General features: G+C 35.5%; 1 non-coding gene and 1 pseudogene across 1 annotated transcript; one reads left to right on the top strand and one right to left on the bottom strand.

The window, feature by feature from the left end:
• The first annotated feature begins 461 nt into the window (after positions 1-461).
• LOC132283210 (small nucleolar RNA R71) lies at positions 462-568 on the top strand. Its single transcript, XR_009471972.1, has one exon. It is a non-coding gene; the product is annotated as a small nucleolar RNA R71 (small nucleolar RNA).
• Positions 569-6,105: 5,537 nt separating this feature from the next.
• On the bottom strand, positions 6,106-7,365 carry LOC132269041 (F-box/LRR-repeat protein 4-like; annotated as a pseudogene).
• Positions 7,366-7,800: the final 435 nt, after the last annotated feature.

The raw sequence follows: 7,800 nt of genomic DNA, 5'->3' as shown, positions 1-7,800 counted from the left end.
TAGAAGAATATGGATTATAAGCTGGCCTAGAGAATGCAGCATTCACTTATTCCTGTGGGATGTCAGATAATTGTCCCAGCATAGGGTAAGCATCAGCAAAATGGTTAGGATTAACACAGATGGAACAAACTTTCTTTGGTAAGGCAGTTTGTGGATTAGTAACAAAAGCAAAGCCAGATGATAAGATTTGATCGAACTTACGGTTCAAGGCTTCTATTTGAGCGGCTAATTCACTAGATTTACCTACCTCATAAAGTTTTTTAACCTTATGCATTCTAGGTAAAGTCCTAGACATAGAGAAATAAGCATGTTGCATTGAGTTTTCACTTAGGGCCTCAAACAATTCCCAAGCGTCAGCAGGACTCTTAAGCAGAAATGCTCTATTATTGGAAGCATTAACCATATTTGTATAAGAATCTGTAAGACTATCATAGAAGATCTGTATTAAGTGCCATTGAGCAATATCATGGTGTGGACACTTTCTTAGAAGATCGTTATATCTCTCCCATGCATCATGGAGCTGTTCTCCCTGGATTTGGGAAAATGCCATGATTTCTCTTCTTATTTTTGTGGTTTTATCCACAGTGTAGTATTTCTTCAAGAACTCTTATTGTAACATGTCCCATGTAGATATAGAATTTGTTGGAAGGGACTGCAACCAAGTTCTTGCTTTGTCTTTGAGAGAAAATTGGAACAGACGCATTCTGAATAAATCATTGGTTAGAGTGGTCAACTTGGTAGTTGAACACAATTCCAAAAACATATCCAAGTGCTTATAAGGATCTTTTATTGCATACCCATGGAAGGTAGGAAGCATTTGGATCATAGCAGGCTTGATCTCAAAATGGGTTGCATCAGCATCCGAAAAAATAAAGCACGAAGGGGGAGTATATGTGGTAGGAATAAAAGGGTCCCTCAATTGTGGTTGTGGTGGAGGAACAGGTGGATCCCATTCTCCATTACCATTACCATTATTATCCGGTGCATTACGTTGTTCAGCCATGTTATCAGAGGAACTATCTATATTATTTAAATGTTTTTTAAGTTTTTTTAACTGACTCAAACTTCTTTCTATTTCAGGATCATGCACTAAAAGTTTTGAACTATTTTGGCGAGTTAACATGCACTGGTTCCACTAATCCTAACAGTAGCAAAAATAAAATATTCCAAGTAACAGAAAAATAGTAAAAACTCACAAAAGGTTTAATAAACCAAAGTTTTTCTCCCTTAAGCGTCTTTATCTTCACTGCTACTTTGTACCTAAAAGGAAAAAGAATTAAGATGAGATATCAGATAATCCGAAGACTGGTAAACTAAAATAACTAAGTAAAAACTAAACAAAAATAATCTCCTTGGCAACGACGCCAAAAATTGTTGTGTCTTAAATTAACAACTCGCAATAGAATGGTTCTGTAATACCCCTAGTTTTCAAAAATTGTTGTCTTAAATTAATTTTGTTTTTATTGCGTTTTTATTTAATGATTGACTTTTGTGTTTTGGGTTCTAATTGATTAATGGTGATTTTGGTTTATGTGTATTTGCTTAATTGATTTGTTGATTATTTTTGTGTATTTAAATTAATTATTAATTAGAATTTGTTTTACTTTAATTGTCGATGTGTATGGAATGTTTTCTTTAATTATATTTATTTATTTGTTTTCCTTGGGTTGTTTGTTTTAAATGTTTTATTTAATTATTTATTTAGTTGTAATGGACGTAATTGTTTGGTCATTTGTTAATACAATGTTTGCGGATTCTTAAGTTTAGGGTTATTTCATAATTAGGTTAGCCGACTTATACTTGGGATGGAGTTAGGATTAGGGTTTTTCTAGGGGCCTATATATATATAAACTGGGTGTCTGCAAGGGTTTTAACAAAACAAACCCTTTTCCCCGTAACTAGAGGAAGAGAGAAACAGAGAGGTTAAGGGGAAAACATGAAGGGAACAGGGAAAGGTTTTCGGCTATGGATTGAAGCTCATGTCAAGGAGGAAGGAATGGTTTACTGTGAGATAGAACTAAGCAGTGGGAAGGTTGCCGGTAGTCGTCCATTCGTCGGAAACTCCATAGACCTGTGTTCATTCTATATAGTCTCTAGGAAACCTGTGTTCTATGCATTCTGTATAGTCTCTAGGAATTAATTCAGTTTCTAAAATTGATGTTTGATGCATGTTTGCCGAACTATAAACTGATTAACGTAAAAATAACTGAAGTTTGCTTTCCTTGCATAAACTATTGGATTGAGTATTAAAACTTTGTAAATTAATTTACTATGGATTGAAAGGAGTTGCTAGGATGGTTAGGAAGTTAATTAGACTTTAAAACGGAATTTTGATGCATGGGATCAGACTTTAAACTGGTCGTTTGTTCAGTTAACTGTAATTGGTGTTCTTGTTTAAACTGTTCTGTTTATGTTTAGATTTTTGTCAATCAATTGGTAGTGGGGTCAAAGGAGTTTCTAGGAGTGTTAGGGCTTAGGTTGAACCTTTATAATCCTTAAGAAACTTAGAACAGACAGTTGGAATTTTCGCCGGAAGCGAAGACAAAGAACAGAGGAAGCAGAGAGGGAAAACGGAGGCTGGGGAAAAGGAGACGGCTCCACACTTCAATGGAGGTGGCTCCATTGAAGTGGAGACGGCTCCACAAGAGGTTGAGGTGGCTCCAATGTGGGTGGAGCTGGCTCTACCCAAAATTGGAGGCAGCTCCCTTGAACAGAACTCCTTCGGGGGTATTTTTGGTAGTTTTCTGACTTCAGGGGCTTGAACGGAGTTTCCAGAAAGTTGTGGGAAGTTATAAATACTTAAAATTAACCTGTTAGACCCTTAGAACAGTTAGTATAAGTTGGTGGGTTAACTGGGGAAGACGGTATGAATTATAAAATGTTAAATGTGAATGCCGTCGGAAGGAAGGAGGACCGTATTGCCAGTTGTTTTAGCAAATTCAATGAACTGAGATAACATGTGTTTCTAGGCTTTTATATCAAAGATAATTATGATATATTTAAGTTCCATGAGGGTTGGTTGGGTTGTGGATGTGGATGTCATGTAATTTAAATACAGGGTTGCATGCTATCAAGAGTGGAGGAGCTTTTATTTGCCGGTTTGTTTTAACTAGTTTGTTTGGGAAAGTATAAAATACCATTGGGGTTTTATATAATGTGCAGTGAGACTTCTTAGTTGACATATTATGTCAGGCACAGGTTTTAAGATAGAGGATTAAAAAGGACGTGATGTAATGAAACGATAACTTTCATGCCGTCAAGGATTAAGGAGGTTTTCCATTACTAGTCTTTGTTTTAATAATTTAAATGAACTAGTATGGGAGTATGGTTAGGGAGGTCTAGTATAATGTGCTCAGCTCATATTTCTGATAGTCATTAAACCATGGTGTGGGTGTTAATTGATGAATTGTTGAAATTTCTGTTTTATCAATTGGATGGATACGGATGGTTTAAATTGTCTATCAATGCTTTAACAATTTAAATGGAAGTATAGAAATCAGATATTGATAAGATCCTATCATGCATCCAGTATATGATTATAATCATATACTGGATGCATGATAGGATCTTATCAATATCTGATTTTTATTATGTTGGTTTCTGGATTTACTTGATGTTCATTTGGAGTGTGCATCATTCTTGGATCATATGCATTATATGTATCGGTATGGGACGGTGATATATCAGGGACGGATTAGAGCAAAAAGCTAAGTCCTACCCTTCATACATATGGAATGGATTAACTAAAACGGTTAACTCCTACATGGATGCATGTCCTGTCAACTAAAACAGTTGAACGACATAACGGATGGTTGTTTTATCTTTCTGCATTAGAAAGGAATTTATATATATACTTATGGTACCGTGATACGAGTTTGAGTCTCCTGACCACGGTTAGGGTGCGTATATTGCCTAGGATTGATAACCAGACCTGATAATGTTTCCCTAGTTGTTCTACTCGGGTTGAGACGGATTGTATGGGCTGGTGATCGTCCTATAGTGTGTACTTATATCTATATGGACTACTTCAGCTATTGTTGAGCTATCTAGGATGTATCTACGTATCAGGTTTATGTATGGATTGTAGGAACTTGCATGTGGGCCTGACCCACCCTTATTTTTCAGGTGTTCGACAGTACCAGACTTAGAGCTTGTTCGTGGTGATGCAGATACAGTCACTCACTCTTCCAACTAAATAGGATTTTCTTTTTGATTTTAGTTTTGGATTTTAAATTCTGTAAAGTTTTATCATTTGGGATTATTAGGGGTCCACTAGATGGATTCCCGAGTTGTATGGATTGGAAGGTTTTAAATGATATTTATTTATTATTTAAAGTTTGAGGTTTTTACTTTAGATTTTTATCAGCAGATTATTATTTTATTCTTAAATCAGTTTTTTTTATTCTTGCTTGTTTACATATTGATTGTCTGATATCCCTCGGATCTGTGCTCGGACTTGATCACCCGTGGCTCTAGAATCGAGGGGTATCACAGATTCCGTGTAGGATAGCTTTATATAAAGAGGAAGTCGAACCTACGGGGAGATGAGATTTGCATTAGTCTTTAATTTCGTTTTATGGTTTACAGGTAACTTGGTTGGAAAGTTTGTTGGTTGTCAAGATTTAACAAACTAAAATTATAATAAAATAAATAACTAGAGCAAATTTAACTAATTTAAATGATCAGAGAGAGAGGATCTTAGGGCTTTGACTTCACCACAACCATCATATTATGGTTAATTATACTAACTCTGCGAACTTAACAATGATATTTTTCAAATGAATTGAACTCAATACTATTCGATCAATTTGGGTTTTTAAAGAAAGATGTTTTACAAGATTAGCTAACTATAACCTATCTACGGTTAGCGTGGATTATCCGCCGACCTACTCTACCTACTTTAACTAATTTGCGAATGAACCACCTTCCTAAACATAGATTATGAAAACATTCTTTTGTAAAAAAAACATGAAAGCACCATTATATGACCTCTATTCTTGTGTCCGGCAGGGCTCCGCTAGATACCGCACAACAAGATAGGTTGGGAATAGAACATAAACTATTAAATCTAAGATAAGGGAATAACAGTTTATACTCTACTAAAGCATGAAAACCACTCGAGTTGTCTCAAGGGCTCATAGTCATATAATCAAGAAAATAATCATATATTAAAATAAACCCAGAGTTAAAACAATCAAACCATAATATTAGGTGGGGTTACATCAGTGCCCTAAGAGAGGAATTAGCTACTCATGACAAGGATGGATATCATCTGTGTTGAGTTCATCTCCATCATCACGGACGGCACTTCTCTTCTCAAGATCTTCACTTCTAAGGTTGTAGGAATCCTAAAAACCACCACTCTTTGATTACTTTGAGAATTCTGTAGGAGATATATAGAATGCACTGCCCCGTCTGAGAGTTGTCCCTTCGATGGGGGCAGAATAGGGGTTTGAAACCTTTTTATATGACAACAACTAGAGGGATGACTTCCTTACAAATAAATGTAACCAAGTCTCCCTTCCCATCACGAAAACTTAGATGATAATGATTTATGATTAAATCTTACCCAATAAAGTTGGAGAACCACAATTCAACTGTAGAAATTTGAAGTAATTTTTTCCATATCCAACTGTAGCTATAGATATACCTCCATTATACTAGGTAATAGTCATTTGATGACATTATGTTGTATAAAAAACTGAATTTCATATACTATATTACACCTCAAACAACACACTCGCACACATTCAATGATTAGTCCTCAAATCAAAGCTTATAGCATGTGTATAACGATAATTCAGAGGTAAAATGATTGCAGTATCAATATGAGAAAGAACCAATCCAGCATAGTACTCTAATAGGATGCAGAAATGTTCTCTGTAAAAATTATAGCAGAGAAGGAAAATAAATTATTTTTAACTTAAAGCAGTACAAATTATTGTAGTACCAAACATCATTGTGAACATTTTTACATCACAACAGACACTGCAGAAACATTTATAATCAACCCATAAAAAAGTACAAGATATTTACCTGTTTCAATTGCAGCAATAAATTACATGGATAGCTGATTCTTCATTTCATGCATCACTGTATCACCAATCAAACAGTAACCTCGATCATCTTATTGGATGCCCGCATCCTTGCAACGTCTGAAAGCTTGCTTTCCTCAACTTGTATCCGTCTCAATTGCGGAGAATTCAAAATAAATAACTCGTAACGGCATTCACCTCAATCCCACTACAGTGCATTATATCAACCCTCTCCAGAAACTTACAACTCTTCAAGATTGAAACCATGGCCACATTAGTCAACCTTTTACACCCTCGCACCTTCAATTCACCCAAACAAGTACACGAAACCAACATCGAAATCAGCTCTTTATCGACCAGCATCTCATTATGAGACAGGTCTAATTTCCTCAACCCCTCAAATTCTGCCCTAATGTGGTCAACAACCCCGGTTCTCCTTCGACCACATCTAGTTGTTAAAGGCTTAAGGCACACTAAGGCACCAAAGGCCTCCGGGAGACTAAGCGCAAGGCGCAGTATAAGGCGCGTGTATATAATAATGCATATATTATTATATATATTCATAATCAAGCTGTAATTGCAATTAATGTAAGTAGTGAATCATTAATTTATGAATTTTGTCAAATATTTCATAAGGTTAAACAATACAGTATATGATATAGAACCTTTTAATTTAGTAGTCAATAAGTAAAAAAAGAAAATGATATGAATAAATGATTAAAAAATACAAGACGTGCCTTTTTTAAGCCTGGAGCCTATTAAAAAGCGTGAGCCTGAGGGCTTTATGTGAGCCTCATTGAAGGGGCCTGGCCTGTAGTAGGTTAAGACGCTCTAGTTGTGCCTTGACAAGTCTGGAGCTTTTTTGGAGCCTAGGCGCACCTTTAACAACTATATATCACAGTTTATCAAACCCAATTCTTTAAGCCCATTACTCTTAGCTAAACCTAAACTCTTAGTCCTTCACCAGTAACAATAACTCTGTAGCCTAAGACAGGACAATCCCCTGAACATGGAAGCCACGGTGAGCAAGTGATTGTTATCAAGATCAAGAGGTAATCGTCAATCAAGTTTTTGCGTATTACACCTGCTTCTACTTATGAATTGAAGCAAACCCTCTTTGCTACCACCATCATAAACCAACACTGAATTCAGAGATATACAATTCTCAACTAATATCAATAAAACCCTATCAACAAATAGTCCTACAAGTCCTCAATTCCAATTCTTGAAGACAAGTCAAACACTTAAGGAACAATGAAAACAAAGAAGTTTCACCAATACCTTCATAGCTCCGTAATTGCAGCCTCTTAGGCTCCGTTTGTTTCGACATAAAATATTCTTTTTGGAAAATATTTTTTTTTCAGGTAAAATATTCTTTTATTTTTACTTTGTCGTTGTTTGGCAAAGGTCTACGTCAAGGTTGAGGTCGAGTCCATTGAGCACAGCATGTAAAATAAGTTGCCGAAAATTGATGGATAAATTATTTTTGTTAAATTTTAATATTTTTTTTCTTTGTAAATATTTTACGACAACCAAACACCAAAAATAAAAATATATATATATTTTCTGAAAAATATTTTACATCCAAACAAATAGCATCTCTTTCAAAGCCAATTTAGAGAGTTATCGCCGGCTCGAGTACCGGATAGAGAGAGAGACTCCAATGGCAGTGAAAAGTTAAAAAAAATTCTGATCATTTCATCTCTATGTTCTTCTTGAGAATTGAATTCATCGGAATTCAATTTGTTGCCGGTGAAAACAACAG

Source organism: Cornus florida, unplaced genomic scaffold (assembly GCF_030987335.1).
Source record: "Cornus florida cultivar Cherokee Brave unplaced genomic scaffold, ASM3098733v1 CherokeeBrave_3.0.0_Hap2_Chr01, whole genome shotgun sequence".
Classification (NCBI taxonomy): Eukaryota; Viridiplantae; Streptophyta; class Magnoliopsida; order Cornales; family Cornaceae; genus Cornus; species Cornus florida.
The sequence above is the reverse complement of the archived record's forward strand: the minus strand, read 5'-3'. Positions and strand labels throughout refer to the sequence as shown.